The sequence below is a fragment of the Eptatretus burgeri genome, chromosome 7, assembly GCF_056783735.1.
Source record: "Eptatretus burgeri isolate ZD-2024b chromosome 7, Ebu_testis_v1, whole genome shotgun sequence".
Lineage (NCBI taxonomy): Eukaryota > Metazoa > Chordata > Myxini > Myxiniformes > Myxinidae > Eptatretus > Eptatretus burgeri.
In genome coordinates, this window is record NC_140967.1 from 76,154,824 (window position 1) to 76,171,814 (window position 16,991).

Here is a 16,991-nt window from a genome sequence, read left to right on the forward strand (position 1 = left end):
GAAGTAGAGGAGAAGAAGAAGAAGAAGAATAAGAAGTAGAAGAAGACGAAGAAGAAGAAGCAGCAGCAACAGTAGAACATTCAGTGTGCCATCTGACGGTGAACTGTAAGTCTTTCGATGAGCGGATAACGGATTGAAATATAACAACATGTGTTTTGTGATTTATAAAAGCCATATACTGTATTTTGAAGAAATAAAGGGTTTCCAGCCGTTTCGGTACGAGCGGAGCTTCAGAGTGCGTCATGCCTCATGATTACCAAGGCCACGGGTCAAGTCCCAAATCGGTTCAGTGAAAGAAGTTGGCATTAATCATCGTTAGTTGTATTATTACTACGTGTATGGCTTTCTCAAAGCAAGTTGGCAAAAAGAAGAAGGCAAAAAAAAGTCGAATATTTTTTCCTTGAAGTGATTCTGTGGGAACGAACGGGCGGGAGGAGGAGGTTCCTGTGGTGTTGGCGGGAGGAGGAGGAGGAGGAGGAGGAGGAGGAGGAGGAGGAGGAGGAGGAGGAGGAGGAGGAGGAGGAGGAGGAGGAGGAGGAGGAGGAGGAGGAGGAGGAGGAGGAGGAGGAGGAGGAGGAGGAGGTTCCTTCGACAACTCGATGATTGAGGCTTCTTCTCTCAATTAGGTGGGAATTTTTTTTTCATGAGGATTCAGGTTCGTTATTCAAAGACCACGTTTACTTGTTTATTTTTTACTTTAATCTGAATTTGTTTTGTGATTTGCTCGTCCAGTATATTTCGTTCGCGAACGGCAAACATTGAGGAGGCCTTAGTTTTGCATTGAAGACTCGAGTAAAGTGACGAACTCAAACGGCCTGAGCCTGAGGTAGCGTAACATGTCGAATGTTCTCGTTGTAAACTCCATGATGATGATGATGATGATGATGATTTAAGAATCGCAATGTATGTAATTAAATGTTCTGAATTTTCGCCGAAGCTTCTGTGGAGAAAATCGAACTAAAATTCGGAAATTGTATGTATGGACCTTATAGAATCAAAAACGGTTTGGCGAATCCCCACCAAATTTCGGCATACATGCTGGGGGTACCCAGGGTCAGGTCATGGGTACAAAATTACCCAGCCGCCCCTCCCCCACGCAACCCAATTCCCCACGTGGGTGAGGAGACGACGACAACTACTACTACTACTACTACTACTCCGTATATGTAGCTCGGGGGCCGAGAGACCGCTTTGGGGATTGATCCTTTTGACTTCGTTCCCTTGGGACGGTGGGGACGTGAGGTTATGACAAGAATTTTAGAATTTTTTTTGGCCATGGTTGCCCGTGATTGCTCGGCTACTCTTCGTGAAGGACACCGTGTGGTCTTTAACATCCACCAACTCATGCTGGCAGATGTGACGCCATTTTAACGGCCATAAAAAAATTACAACCCAAAAGACGTGAAGCTTTGAAGAAGTTCGGATGCTTACAACTACTTAACGTCTGCTGGATCGGTGATTATGGCTGATTTTTATTTTTTTTGAAGAATGGCAATCTCATTGTATGATGAAAGTTAGACCTATAATGTATCAATGGCACAGACTCATGTTGGCATAACAGATTAGCATGACGTCATACATGTTCATATCATGCTTGCCTGCTTTGCCATCGACTCCAATACCCTCGGATGTTTTTTTCCAGCCCCAAAGCTTTATCTTATTCCACCAACTCATCAATAAAGACAAAAACTATTGTGAAAGGTACCAAATAAAAAAAAAATGCTAGCAGATGGGATGCCCAGATTTAATGTCCATCTGAGGGTCAACGCAACCTGTGGTGCAACACACTTCCTGCCAAGCACCAATCGGACAGTTTATAATCTGGTGAAAAATCAAACCCAGACTCAACAGCTTGAAGGTATGTGTGATACTGTTATGAATCTGGCAGCCATGTGCACACAACAGCCAGGTCCTATGGATCAGTTATATCGGTAAGTACGTGTTTCTAGTTAGGGTCCCGTCCCTAGTCTAATGGGAATTAAATGTTCGTGCGCTGCGGAGTTATTTTGATAGTCAGGGTTTTCTTTTACATCGCTTTCACAACAACAACACTCTGCTCACAGCATTCTTCGAGCGCTTGCCAGCAAGCGCTAGCGTGGGCGGAGTTTAACATGAGCATGGTGTCCCTCTGGCCAATCGGCAAGGAGCAGGCGTCTCACCCGCCCCATCTCCCACTCAGCACCATTACGCACGTGGCCGGAGGTGACGAGGTAGGCGGAGCTACAAACGCGTGACTCCACCCAGAAGGGTGGGAGTTGCCCCGCCTACCGTGGGCCCGTCCAATGGAAGACGGCCAGGGAATCGTGTAATGGGTCCAACCAATCAGGAGGCGAGTGGCCAGGAGAAGAAGGTCCTCCCTCCTGAAGAAAGAGTGTGGTTGTTGGGACGAGCAGAGAGAGTTTTTGCGTCCTGGGTGTCTCAAAGCACGTCTGCCTGGGTTTTGCGGTGGACTGCATCCCGCGCTTCGGAGGTGTCTCGTCTGGCGCATTGCAGCGAGCGGTCTATTTTCATCAAGGGAGATCACCTCGTCTCGCCTCCTCTGGATTCGGCTGCCCTGGTCCGACCTTTGGCGACCAGAGCTCCGGGAAGGGGTGAACGACCAGCCACGCGCTCGCGGCCAGGTAGCCAGCCGTCCGGACTCCCAGCCGAACTATCCTCCTCGGCTGGAGAGCCGAATAAAGACCCGGCGGGTCAATTTTCTTTTTGGGTGTCTGTGTGCAGGCCTGTCTTGTCCAACTAGAATTGTTTAGTGCTTTTGTTGTACTTGTCCAAGTGTTACATGATTTGCATTCTTATAGTCGTGATAACTCTGCCCTTACGTTCTCCCCTCGTCTCCCCGATTTTTGTAAAATAAATACCCCTATTGTTTAATGTACCAGCTCGTTTCTGTGCTTCTTTCATTGGCTTAGCACGGTGCATGTTGGGAAATAGCGAAGCGGAAAATTGTTCATTTGGTCCGGTGCGGCTCTGGTAACTCTGCTCGGTTACGCCGGATTCGAGCCGTTACCCGCGACTCGGATCGGACAGAGTCGGCCGAGGGTGTGGTTTCCCCGGTAGTTGGACGGCGTGAGTACTTAGGTAAATTGGAGTTAGACAAGTGGACCCTACCTCACGCCATCAAAATATTGGAGACCACGGCCCTGTAAGGGACCCGTGCCTTTTGGAGTTCTCCGAGAAGCACGATCTAGATTCCGGGTGTTCAGTGGAGCCAACTCTACTGCTCCACCTAGCGGTCGTGCTTGCCGCCGACACCCGGCCCCACAACAATACCTCTGTACCATGTTCATCCTCACACACACCACACCACTTGTGCCTTCTTGTACATAATGTTGAGAAATAAAAGACAAATTTGCCGTTTCTCTGATTACTATGAGAATCTCATTTTGAGTTTCTCTTGAACCCCACTCATAACTCGAGGTCACGTCTCGATATCAAAATCTTTGTATTGTGACGTCCACGGGACTTGAACAGTCCCGCCAACGTAGAATGAGCCGAAACGATGGAGGCGGTTTATTTATTTATAACCCAAACATGGCGGTTCTAATCGCTCTACCGCAAACGGGACGAGGAAGGTGGCACGAGTCACTTTTCACTGAGTTGATAATGTTTATTCGTTTTTTATAATTACCAGAAATAACAAGACTCGGCAAGAAGAGGTATCCGGGGCGATTCGACGGGATGGTGTGGGATCGGGCGTGGGTAAAAACACAGACAATTCCAATGAATATACAGTTCTCAATCCCTCTAAGGCGCCAAACACACACACACACACACACACACACACACACACACACACACACACACACACACACACACACACACACACACACACACACCCACACACACACACACACACACACACAAAACGTAGCTATCTCTGGTGGTCAGGCTGGACCGTGGTGTGGACGCAACTGTCCCTGGATCGGCGCCGGACGAGCTGGCCTTGCTCTCGCCAGGGGGGGCAGGAGAAACCGTGGTGCTGTCGACCTCCTGGTCCTGGCCCAAGTCCGCCCACAGCCGCCAGGGAACCAGCTCCCGCGCCAAGCCGCGAGCAGGAGAGGGAGGCAGGTCCGCCCGCCGCCCGACCCCGTACTCCGAGTCAGCAGAACCCCAGAGCCAACCAAAGCGAGGCACGAGGCTCGGCAAGGCTCCCAGGCACGATCAAGAACACGATCGACTCAGCACAACAACCAGGACGCTCTACCGTCACAGCTTCCACACCAAAAAAAACCCACGATCTTTTGGTTGTAATCTTCTTCTTCTCCCTTTTCGACCCCGAACAGAACCTTTTTATCCTTCTGTCCTCGTCACTTCAATCGAGCCGTTTATTGGCCCACCGCCATCGCCTTCCGCCAATCATGATCACGGGGCGGAGCCATCCGCTGCACTGTCCTGTGACGTCACGGCCAGTCTCCAGAGAATACCAAAAAGGGGTTTACGCAGACACACTTACCCTATCCCGTGTCCCTATCTAATTACGTGACAATTATCATCTCCCCCTTGAAGAAATGAACATTTACTAGACAACTTATCACCACTGAATTGCTACTTATTACATCGAGATCCTGGTAAACTCGAACAGCATGGCATACCTAATTAAACATCCTAATTACCCTTTGAATGCATACCCCCCCTCAAACGTAACACTGCCCCCTCCTCTGGTACCGCAGCTCCTGCAAGGTATATCACAGGCGCTACTGTACCAGCCTTAACACTTACTGACTCACACCTAATTAACCTAACGAAATAAAGTAGGAGGGGCAATGGGCAGCGAGTCGCAGCTAACTTACCTATCCTGCTTAATGTACCTATCCCCCTTATGGCCTTATCCTCGCCTAAACAATCATTCGTTTTTTTTTTTTTTTTAATTTTTTATTTTATCACATGAGAGCACTGAGCGAAGTTGCACTCCATCTTCCGGATCATCGCTCTTGCCCAGCACTCTTCCAGTGATCTGGGGAGGGGAAACAAAAGGTTCCACAAAAACACAACACTTATACTTTACATTCCTACTCTAAGCCTTAACGACACTATTCACAGGATATTTACACTTGACCGCCTCCCCCAGTGGATGCTAATAGACCCAGCGTTACCTGGGGAGCCAATTTTCAAATTTGCTTGCCCCAAAATTATGCGGACATCATGCCCTTGCTGCACCTGTCAAGTTGTGCGGGATCGGGTGGGACTCGCACATCTTCACAACACTCACACCATGGTCATCATCACATTTCTAGGTCATGGTCCTCATTTTAATCATGCAGGCTGAAACCCGTCATGGCCGTGGGGTGGGTTACCACAAGATGATGGGGGCATCTCAGGTGCAACCATGCCCACAGGTAAGCTTTAATCCAACCCGGGCGTTTCTCCGCCCCGCTCCCTTTGATTCCCTCCCCCCTGGTAGCCATCAGCTCTAATCCCGTACAACACTCTGGAAGGGGTCTCACTGGCTCCTCTGGCCTTCCTGGGTCGCCAAGGTCCTACCCGCCTTGGTCGCCCAACCAGACCCTCTCCCAGTTGCCTCCAGACATTAGCCACCATTAGCCACCAGGTGGTGAATCTCCTTGAAGGGGGTCGCAATTCACGCTCACCGTGAGCTTCAGCAATCCCTGTGGACAAGCACATCATCCCCACCCACAAAACCCACATGACTCTCCCACCCCATCAGCCTTACATGTGACACCTGCATTTCTAACACTTCACCGACCATGACCTTCCCTGTTACCACACCATGCCCAATAAAAAAACAATGTGTGCACCATACATTTCACTTCTTCACTTAAACAACTCACACAGCACTTCTCACCCGATCCACGCACCAGCCATTGGACAGCCACTCGTGCCCGCTTTGTTTCCAATTACCCACTGTCCCGATTGTCACTCTAAAACCCAGCAGAACTTACAAACCCATGCCAATTTTCCCACAATTCATTTTTTTTTTTCCACCAAAGGAGGCACTTCGCCACATTGTCAGCAGCCGAGCATGGCCGTATATGCTCAGCCCAATCTAGTCTCCCCGACCCCCGACAGTGATCTCCGGACCTGACCTATGAAAGGGCATCTCGGATAGACCTGGCGGTTCAGCAGGAGGATTCACCCTCTCCGAGTCTAAAAGTCTATTGGAGGGTCCCTCCATCGCCGGGTACCGGCAATATCGTTGCATGTGTCCTCTTCGCCCGCACCGGAAACAACTCCCCATAAAAGGCCCCCGTGAGTATCGGTGAAATGTCTCTTCCGGTTCCGGACCCCCTCGGCCATAATCTAATTGCTCTATTGGCTGGGCTGGACCCCGCCGCTTTGGCGCACTAACTACCGGATTACCCTTTATCAAACTCGACAGTTTCTGGCAAATTTCCTGAAACATTTGGGTAATGCCAATTTCTTCCAGCCCCTCTCCTTGATCCTGGATCTCCGCCTGTCGGACCGTCACCGATGGCCTCTCGGGCACCCGACCCGGCCGCCTCCACGAGGCCAGCCTGGCTGCGCACTCAGCCGCTCGGTGAACGGTGGGTGGGTCCTGTAGCCCCACTAGCGCTCGGACCTCAGGGTCCGGAAGAGCAGCTAAAAATTTCTCTAGTGCCAGTCTGTCCCACGCCTCCACTGTAAGGTCCCGGTACGCGATCCTGACTGATTGGTAAATGTCCTGTGCCAGCTCCTGCACTGTCTCACCCGGCTTTAATCTGTGGTGCTGGAGCTGAGCCCGCACCAGATCACAGTTTGCCGCGAACCCAAACCGACGGCTCAACGCCTCGCAAATGTGGGAGCTGGTCAACATCCCCTCCGCGATCACGTTTAACACGTCTGCGGCTGGTCCCCGCAACGTTGCGACCAAATTCCCTGTACGTTCCTGCTCATTCCATCCGTTTAGTCGGGAAATGCACTCAAATTGCGTCAGAAAAGCTTCAACGCTCCCTGACCCGTCAAAATTTACCAGGGGGATCACTTTTACGGTGGCCCGCTTCTCAGTTTCTCCCTTGTCCGAATCCAGCCCAGGGATCAAACACCCTTGTGGCTGCGTATCCAATTTCGGAGCCCACGGTGGCCAAAGATGTTTTGTGGTGAGGGTCTCATGGGTCAATTTTGCCTCCTGTTCCAAACGTTGAATGGACCGATTCACCTCTTCCCGCAGGATCTTCTGGGCCCGCACAACCTCCTCCAAGGCTCCGTCGCGAGTTTGTAGCTGCTCCTCAACCAACCCGGACACTCTACTTACAAAAGACGGCTCTACCAGGCCTTTATCCAAGACTTCATATTGGCTCATAATTTTATCTTGTTCGTCCAAACGAGCCTCCAATCCTTTTACCTCCTCCGCCAAATTCATCCCTTGCTTCCTCAGCTCTCCCCACTCTTCAACTTGCAGCTGCATACGAGCATCCACACAGGCACGATGACGTTCCAGGCTTTCATCCACTTTATCAACCCGAATGTTCGTTACATCAATTTTATCTACCAATTTTTTCCGTATATTTTCCCCCTCCAATGTAATTTCTACCTTTGTTTCCTCCAATCTATCCTCGAATTTACTTTGTATTTCTCCCAATTTAACATCCACACACTCCTGCATCTCAGTTTTCATTTTCTCCATCTTTTCCCCCAATTCATCCCTCATTAAATCAATCCGTGCACCCAACTGTACTCCCATTACCCCCAATTGATCTGTCATTTCTGCCCCCTGTGCCGTCATTTTTGCCCCCTGTGCTGTAATTGCACTCATTAAACGTTCCAACATTGTCCAGATCGTCATCGTGCCGGTTTCCGGCGCTGCCGGCTCCGTTACGGGCGCTGAAGCACGGTCCACGCTCGGAATGGGGGAGGTTCCAACCCTACCCCCGTCTCTCCCCTCTTCCCCCGACTCGCTGCCAGACACGTGGCCTTCCTCCTCAAACATCTGCACATCCGCCATGGTGCAGAAGTCCCGTTTGCCGCCAATTAATTTAAATTTGAAAAATCCCGCCAAAATTTTCCCGCGCTCGCGCGCTTTTCTGTGGTAATTTTATATTCCAATTCGTGGCGAGATTTTAATCTTGGTATATTCTCCCGATACCAAATATAATTGAGAGGGGTTCGAACATCCAACACCCTGACACCAATGTGACGTCCACGGGACTTCTACGTTGGCGGGACAGTCCCGCCAACGTAGAATGAGCCGAAACGATGGAGGCGGTTTATTTATTTATAACCCAAACATGGCGGTTCTAATCGCTCTACCACAAACGGGACGAGGAAGGTGGCACGAGTCACTTTTCACTGAGTTGATAATGTTTATTCGTTTTTTATAATTACCAGAAATAACAAGACTCTGCAAGAAGAGGGATCCGGGGCGATTCGACGGGATGGTGTGGGATCGGGCGTGGGGAAAAACACAGACAATTCCAATGAATATACAGTTCTCAATCCCTCTAAGGCGCCAAACACACACACACACACACACACACACACACACACACACACACACACACACACACACACACACACACACACACACACACACACACACAAAACGTAGCTGTCTCTGGTGGTCAGGCTGGACCGTGGTGTGGACGCAACTGTCCCTGGATCGGCGCCGGACGAGCTGGCCTTGCTCTCGCCAGGGGGGGCAGGAGAAACCGCGGTGCTGTCGACCTCCTGGTCCTGGCCCAAGTCCGCCCACAGCCGCCAGGGAACCAGCTCCCGCGCCAAGCCGCGAGCAGGAGAGGGAGGCAGGTCCGCCCGACCCCGTACTCCGAGTCAGCAGAACCCCAGAGCCAACCAAAGCGAGGCTCGGCAAGGCTCCCAGGCACGATCAAGAACACGATCGACTCGGCACAACAACCAGGACGCTCTCTACCGCCACAGCTTCCACACCAAAAAAAAAACCACGATCTTTTGGTTGTAATCTTCTTCTTCTCCCTTTTCGACCCCGAACAGAACCTTTTTATCCTTCTGTCCTCGTCACTTCAATCGAGCCGTTTATTGGCCCACCGCCATCGCCTTCCGCCAATCATGATCACGGGGCGGAGCCATCCGCTGCATTGTCCTGTGACGTCACAGCCAGTCTCCAGAGAATACCAAAAAGGGGTTTACGCAGACACACTTACCCTATCCCGTGTCCCTATCTAATTACGTGACAATTATCATCTCCCCCCCTTGAAGAAATGAACATTTACTAGACAACTTATCACCACCGAATTGCTACTTATTACATCGAGATCCTGGTAAACTCGAACATCATGGCATACCTAATTAAACATCCTAATTACCCTTTGAATGCATACCCCCCCCCCCCTCAAACGTAACAGTATTATGGCTTGTAGCAGTCTATGATACAACAAACAATCGGTCGGATTGCCACAACAAAATACAGCGCAAAAATTCATCATTTTAACAAATTAGAAACACCCATTCCTTAAGGGAGCGACTGAAGGGGTGGGGGGGGGGCGGGGATGTGTATGTGGATCATTGAGTTACATTTGTATTCATAGTTCTTTTCACACTTGCTTAACCGATGATGCTTTCGACTCGCCATATTATTAACTTATCTGGAATTTAAATTCCAGATAAGGTATTGTCATCGTGCACCGTCTGTCTCCTTTTTCGACTTCTCCAGCCAAACCGCTGGGCCGATCCGGCTGAAATTTGGCAGCAACATTCCTCTCGTTACTGGTAACAGGAATTGCAAAGCTCATTTTGGTCACATGACTTTAAGTGGGTCAAAATGTCTGACTTGGTTAATATCTTCAAAAATCTTCTTCTCCAGACCCACCAGTCAGAATGCTTCCAAATTTTGGTTTCAACATTAAGACAGGGTCCTGATGTTAAATTCCGGAGGCCATGCCGATCACATGACCGGAAGTGTGTCGAAATGGCGGTCCTGCAAATTACTTCCAAAATCTTCTCTAGACCCACCAATCAGAATGCTACCAAATCAACGTTTCAGCATTCGCCTCAGGTATGGATGTTAATTATATTGTGGAAGTCATGTGGATCACCTGACTGGAAGTGTGTCAAAATGGTCGACTTGGTCAACTTTTTGGAAAATTGCATTAATTCCTTTAAAAATCTTCTTCTCCAGACCCACCAGTCAGAATGCTACCAAATTTGGGTTTCAACCTTATAGTCGGGTCAATTTATGACAAACAACCACCAAACCCACAACAAATTGCAACAAAAGGTTTCTTGGTGGTTTTCATTCCTACAGGATATACTGATCAACAGAAAAAAAGTCTACCAAAATCTGACATCCGGAAATGGGTGAAAACAGTCATTTTCGAGATGGCTGCCACCGGGCTTTGAAATAACAAAAACAGCTATAACTTCTTCAATAGTTGTGATAAAAACATAATTGTTGGTTCTGGTCCATGGTTTTAATGGATGAGCAATCCACTGGTGTCAATGAAATTTAGATATGATCAGTATTTAACATGAAATCCAAAATAGCGGCAAAATTCAAGAGTGCAAAAATCAATAAATTTTCCATCTGAACCAAAATCACTGAACACCTGATGCCACTGAAACATTTATTTGTGAACATTACATAATGGCAGTTTAGGTTACAATTTCAGTCCTCATCACTGTCCTCTAGTTCCTCAGAGGCTTTATTTAGTGGATTGTCACAAAACGTCACTTGGCATGATCCACATGCAGACGTACATGGAAGCCCATTCTTTCTGCAGCTGCAACGGGGTGTGTCACAAGCTGTGGTGCAGTTACAGTGTATCATCTTCAGAAGAGTGTCTGGTGCAGCATTCATGGCAGTCATGATAGGTACAAATCGATTGTCTTCAAGTCCCCAGCCCCAGTCCAGAGGATCGAGGTCACCCTCCATCCCCAACCAAACCATGACCTGGTAGTACACTCGGAGACAATGAAACTTGGTGGCAGATTCCGTTGGGGGAAGACGTTCAGGTGTAACGAAAGACTTAGCAGCAGTGACCTTCTTTGTGAATACCTTGTAACGCATGGCTGCAGAGAACTTGTGCTCTCCCCACCAAATATAACGGCCATCGCTTGGCTGCCAAGTTTCTTTATTTCAGCGTGGCTGACGCCTCTCAAAGTGAATGTATCTGCACACAACTGGAGGCCTGCCCAAAACTGGTTTGTTCGCCGGATCACATGGAAGCCATTTTGAAACTTCTCGTACACATACTCATGTGAAACATACACATCTGGGTGTTTGCTCTCCAGTTCACTCATTTCTTGTACGTAGAGATAAGCGGACTTCTGGTAGTTGTAGTGTCCAGCTGCTGCAAATATTGGCAAGGCATCAGCAACAGCTTGCAAGTGATTCTTCCAAGACCCAGTGCAATCTGCCTTGATCATTGCCCGAGCAGTATGGAGCATTTTCTGATAACCCAGCCACAGCTTACTCGTTTTGGATTGTGCAGCAAGTTCAGATTTCTTTTTTTCAATTTCATCAGTGATCTTCACAATTGCAGCTGATTCTTCAAGGCTTTCAAGAGAGATGTCACCTGTTTGCAAGGACGAATACATTTTCTCAATCTCTTCTACTTGGAGCATGAACTCAGGATTTTCCTCCACTACAGATGCCACAATAATTCGATGTAGATGGCCTGGGAATGCCCTCTGAACAGATTTTCCAGACATCATATGAACTACAGCATTTTCACCGTACACCAGTTCCAGGATGTTTTTGAGTCCTGTTCCCACCATCAATGTGCCTATTGCTCCAAGCAGATTCATGAACGTGTGAAATGTACCCAGCCTAAGCACGATCCCCTTCAAATGGCTATTCTCTGGTGCAGCACTGATTATCTCGGCAGCTTTCCAGTACAGCAGTTGATCAAACGTGATCACAGGAGGGACATGGTGTCTGATGGCCATGTTGGACAGGAAGTTCAAAGTGGACAGAATGCAAGCCTTGTCGCCTGGATACATATCGATCATTGGCAAATACAGAATGGAGGATGCGCTAGGATGTGTTTGTCCTCGGTGAAGGATGTCCCCTGCCAGCCTGGTACAGTCTGCTTGAAATGGAAGGATAGCTCCCAGAAGATCTCGACTCTCATGTCACAGACTCTGAGATCTGGGAGGTCTCGGAACTTGATGTTGCGAAGAACATTGGTTGCAAAGCCATATTCTTTGATATCAATTTTTGACATCTGTTCAATGTTCAATTCTGAAATCTTCTGTTTTGTCACAAGATGACTTGATTTTCTACCAGGAGTCAATGCAGCTATCATGCCCATTCCATGAAAGATACCTTTGGCATCAAGGGTGATTATGTTGTGATCTACATTGTCACCGGCAAACAACACTGATCGGTCAAATATGCCTGTTTCTTCAATTAGCAAATCGGGTGTGACACAGCTTTCCGCATTCTTTTCAAACCGCAGTACTTCACCATATGACGAGCCGTACCCCATATTACACAGGGTTTCCACAAAGAATTTTGACCGATATATGTGATGGACCTGCACAGCGAGACCAATCTGGAGTGGTGCAATGACAGCCCAAGGTCTCACTGCTTTTACAATGGCTTGTCCAATACTAGCCACTTTACGTTGTGTGTTTTTTCCAACGAACAGACTATTCAACATATTTCGAAGTGTATCTGGAAGGAATGCCAGTGCAGAGTCAAATTCAAGTTCTTCTGATTTTGGGTAGTGATCAGTAACAGATGGTACACCGTTGTTGATATCACTCTTGATCAGCCTTGCTGCCGTCTCAATTATGGCCTTCTTTTGTGCCTCTTCATCTCCTTCTCGCTGTGCTTCTTTGTAGAATGACCGGAGTATGTGTGATGTTTTCTCCCTGAATGTAACTATGTCATTTTAACTTGAACTGCCATTATGTAATGTTCACAAATAAATGTTTCAGTGGCACCAGGTGTTCAGTGATTTTGGTTCAGATGGGAAATTTATTGATTTTTGCACTCTTGAATTTTGCCGCCATCTTGGATTTCATGTTAAATACTGATCAGATCTAAATTTTATTGACACCAGTGGATTGCTGATCCATTAAAACCATGGACCAGAACCAACAATTATGTTTTTATCACAATTATTCAAGAAGTTATGTTTTAGTTATTTCAAAGCCCCGTGGCAGCCATCTCGAAAATGACTGTTTTAACCCATTTCCTGATGTCAGATTTTGGTAGACTTTTTTTTCTGTTGATCAGTATATCCAGTAGGAATGAAAACCACTGAAAAACCTTTTGTTGCAATTTGTTGTGGGTCAGGTGGTATTTTGACCCGACTATTAGGCCAGGGCCCAGATAAGCTACAGGTCCAGTGTAGTGGTTCTATTTTTTTGTATCATTTATGATTCCCTAAAAACAGTAAGTTTTCTGTTTGGAATGATTTTCAAATTTGTTTTTGATTGCCGGATTGGCATACAGACTAAGACATACAGTACCTTACTCCTCTGTGCGCATGCTTGCTTGGGACAAGATCATGTGCAGTTTGCCAAATTCAGAGCCAAAGTGCTGCTAAACTGCAGATTCATGTTCTTCAGGGCTCAACATCTTGCTGAACTCCACTGTTGCGTTTAGCGCATGGGGTAATTGCCTGCCAATTTATTTAAGGACTCGTGTAACAAATATGGCTTGTGTCACCAAGTCAGCGTTGTGAAAGCAAATCGTTGTGGTTTTATTGAATAATAATAATCAAGTCTCATGGGTGGACACATTTGTAGATCTGGCTTATTGAAATGCATACTTAGGGATTGTCTCCAGTTATTTGGCTTTCCTCCATTATTACCCTCTTCTACCCCTCCCTGCCCTTTCTCTAGTTCTCATCGTGGATTCAAACAATAAATATAAACTGTTTCCAACTGGAACCTTTGGTGTGTCTGAGATGTACAGGTATGCCAATGACGAGAAATAAATTGTTTGCAATTTGATGAAATTAGTTGGTGTTTGTTTCTGCTTTTATTCATCGTCTGGGAGAGAATGTAACTTTGTCACGTCCATTCTCAATGTCTGGCAAAAGAAATAGAAGAACAAGAAAAGTTCAACTGAAATGTAATGTGCAAACAAATAATGTAATTAAGAACTTGTTGGAAATTTGGTTCTGCTGCACACCATCTGGTTTTCAAGGATTTGCAATTGTTTGGGGCCAGTTCTGCCACCTATAAGCCTGAGCAAGTTTGTTGCTGGCAGGGTATTATTATCATGATCAATGCGTACGCTGTGGGAAAGATAACGAATGCTAAGTTAATTGCGGTCATAATTTGCAGACACCTTTTCTCACGCAAACACTCTTTTTAATTGGTTTTGTCTAAGTGCACAATAAATTAATCTGGCTAAAGCCATACTGGTGGCCCAATCTGTTCTTTTGCGCTGAGCTCTGAGCAAGTGAATGGCATTCAAATGACCTGACACAAGGAGATTGCAGCAAATCATAGGAGGGGCGAGGATGGGTGGAGCGAGATGGTGCTGAGGTGCAAGACAGCGGGCTTGTTCCAACAGATTATTTTTTCCCCCTCGGGTAAACAGTCAGTCAAACCTTTAGTGGGTGTGCCTCATTGAACCACATCTCTTCGTTGCCCGCCATCACAAGATCCGTGGTTATACAACGTAGCACAGAAAGGAGGTATGACTGCATGAGAAACTAACGATAATTGCTTTTAACATGGGATTATTTTGTGTACAAATATCTTCAACTTATTCAGTGGGCATGCTCACTATGGTAACCTCATTCAAATTTAAGAAATTAATTTTACAAAATCCGAGTAGGAAGAAGTATATTTTGTATTCCTGATTGTCACCGAGTCGTGAGCAGTGCAAATACAGTACAGTATTTCTTTTCTGGTCACCTGCTGTTGTTACAACAAAGGACCATATTTAACAGTACTTAGGAGACATTCGATTACCAAGCAAAGTTCACTCCCCATTTATAGTGTTTGGCACGAAGCTACGCTTTGATATACTTTGTAGTCACATGTTTGATCCATTGATTCTCTCCCCTTATGGTACTCGTCAGCTTTGATTTCCTTCAATTTATTTATTTTATTTTCCTTTCCTGAGGCTTTTAGCTACTTCTGAGGCTTGCTTTTGCTTTTTGTTCATGGCTGTTGTGTCCCTTGGGGTAATATGAGCTGCTGCTTTTCTTTTTGTACCATGTAGATCACAGACAGCTGTCTTTCTGAAATCACTTCTTCAGCTGCAACTTCCAACTGTACTAAAAGCTACTGCTTCAGACTTAAATCCTCTGGTCATGTGGCTCTTGACTACTTGTTTGCCAGAAAATGTCACTTTGAATTGAAGCAGACTTTATTGGCTAATGTTTTAATGATGATATGTTCATGCACAATGAATCTTCATACATGCACACAGCTCATCCAGGATGAACACTTTGTCAGTATTCCCCTCCTGGTTAAACTCCAAAATTCCAGGCTTACTGCACATCTCTACTCCTTTGTTCCTCTCTTCTCCTGTAGACGGTTCAATCACAGTCTTCCCTCCAGGGCTTCAAGCAAGCAGTGCACCACCGTCTCATGACCCCCCCTTTCCCCATCCTATACTCGTGATATTTTGTACCCTATTAAGCCTGTACCTAAACCTGCCCTCTTACTTGCAGGTTTACTGTGTTTCTTTCCCTCCTCACCCTCCTCTTCTCTTTTAGTGTTTGTTCATTGCCTTGCTTGTTGCATCCAGCTGTTGCCTCATTGCTCCTCTGTCAGTGTTGCCTTTCTACCCTGAGCTGTCACTGCTCTTCCATCAGACGAGATCTTGTTTGCAAAAAAAATAATTAAAGACAAGCGAAAGTTCCATGTTATTGTTATTGGGGGCTCAAATGGTCTGCTTTAGGTTGAATTCATTTCAGAACGGGCTTTGACTGCAAGCTTTCATCTTGATACTTCCCAGGGAGCTAAATTGAATCGTTGAGTATACCAGCCGTTTGGAATGGACATTAATTCAGCAGTTTTGTATGCTAGCTTGTAGATGCTTCAGATATCTTGCCACCTTTTGAAAACAGCAGTCCATTGTGTCCATCCATCCATCGGGACCATACTCTGTGCAGAGCGTTGGTGCTGCGTCAGCAGTCTCCTTGGCTATTTGGCACAATCCTGGACAGGTCGCCGCTCCGACACAGTATACCAGCAAGCTGGCACTCATTTTGCCGATCTCGGAAGGATGATGGGCAGTCAACCCCAACTGTTATTAATTCAACAGCCAAGGGTGATTTGAACTCGGGATCCCAAGTCCACCACCAGGCATACTCCACTGTGTGCTGTATTCACATCATATTCCTGCTTCAATGCTCGAGGTGTACGATGCTAGCATAGATATGTTCCATGTGTGATTTGACTCGCAGACCGCTGCACTTGATGGGATGGAGGGATATTACATTCGGAAATGTTTTGTGTGATAGTTTTTGAAAATTGTAGTTTTTTTTCTTCCCCTTTTGGGTTGTTTACTTCATGTAAGCCCATGCAAATATGAACTATGAAACTATTAGGGCAACAAATTTGAGGCAAATAATTAATGAAATAACAGAAAACGTTTTGTTACCTTTGCCACCAAAGTTGAAGTAGGTTATGTTTTCACCCCTTTCTCTCTTGTTCGGTGGTCGCTAGACTACCGTTATTCTCAGGTTTTCCATCTGTCTGTATGTAATGGACAGCTCTGGAGGCCAGAGTCAACTGATTTTGATGAAACTTGACTGGTAGGTTCATACCAGGATCTAGTTGTATGCTTTTGAGCACCGTTGCTATGGACGCCACCGTTGCCTCGCAACGGGACTTTGAAATTGATGAAAAAATCCGAATTTTTTTTTGTTTCAAAAATCGGCTTCCACGCTTTTATGCGCACTATAATCAACCTCTTTGTCAAAAATTTTCAGCCCGATCCATCAAAAACTGTATGACAAGTATGCAATTATATAGCGACCACCCATGTCGCCTACCAACTTGTTACTTACGAAATCTAAAGATTTCGTAAGTATATTGATGACTTCTGTCCTCTGTTTGTTTGTGCGTTTGTTTGTAGGCATAACTCGAGAACGGAAGAAGCTACCAATGTCAAATTACCCCACGTGATTCAGGAGGGTGAT

The 16,991-nt window shown here is 46.6% G+C and overlaps 1 long non-coding RNA gene across 1 annotated transcript; it reads left to right on the top strand.

The window, feature by feature from the left end:
* The first annotated feature begins 560 nt into the window (after window positions 1-560).
* Window positions 561-15,653, top strand: LOC147023574 (uncharacterized). Its single transcript, XR_015060290.1, has 3 exons — window positions 561-626; window positions 13,726-13,798; window positions 15,062-15,653. It is a non-coding gene; the product is annotated as an uncharacterized LOC147023574 (long non-coding RNA).
* Window positions 15,654-16,991: the final 1,338 nt, after the last annotated feature.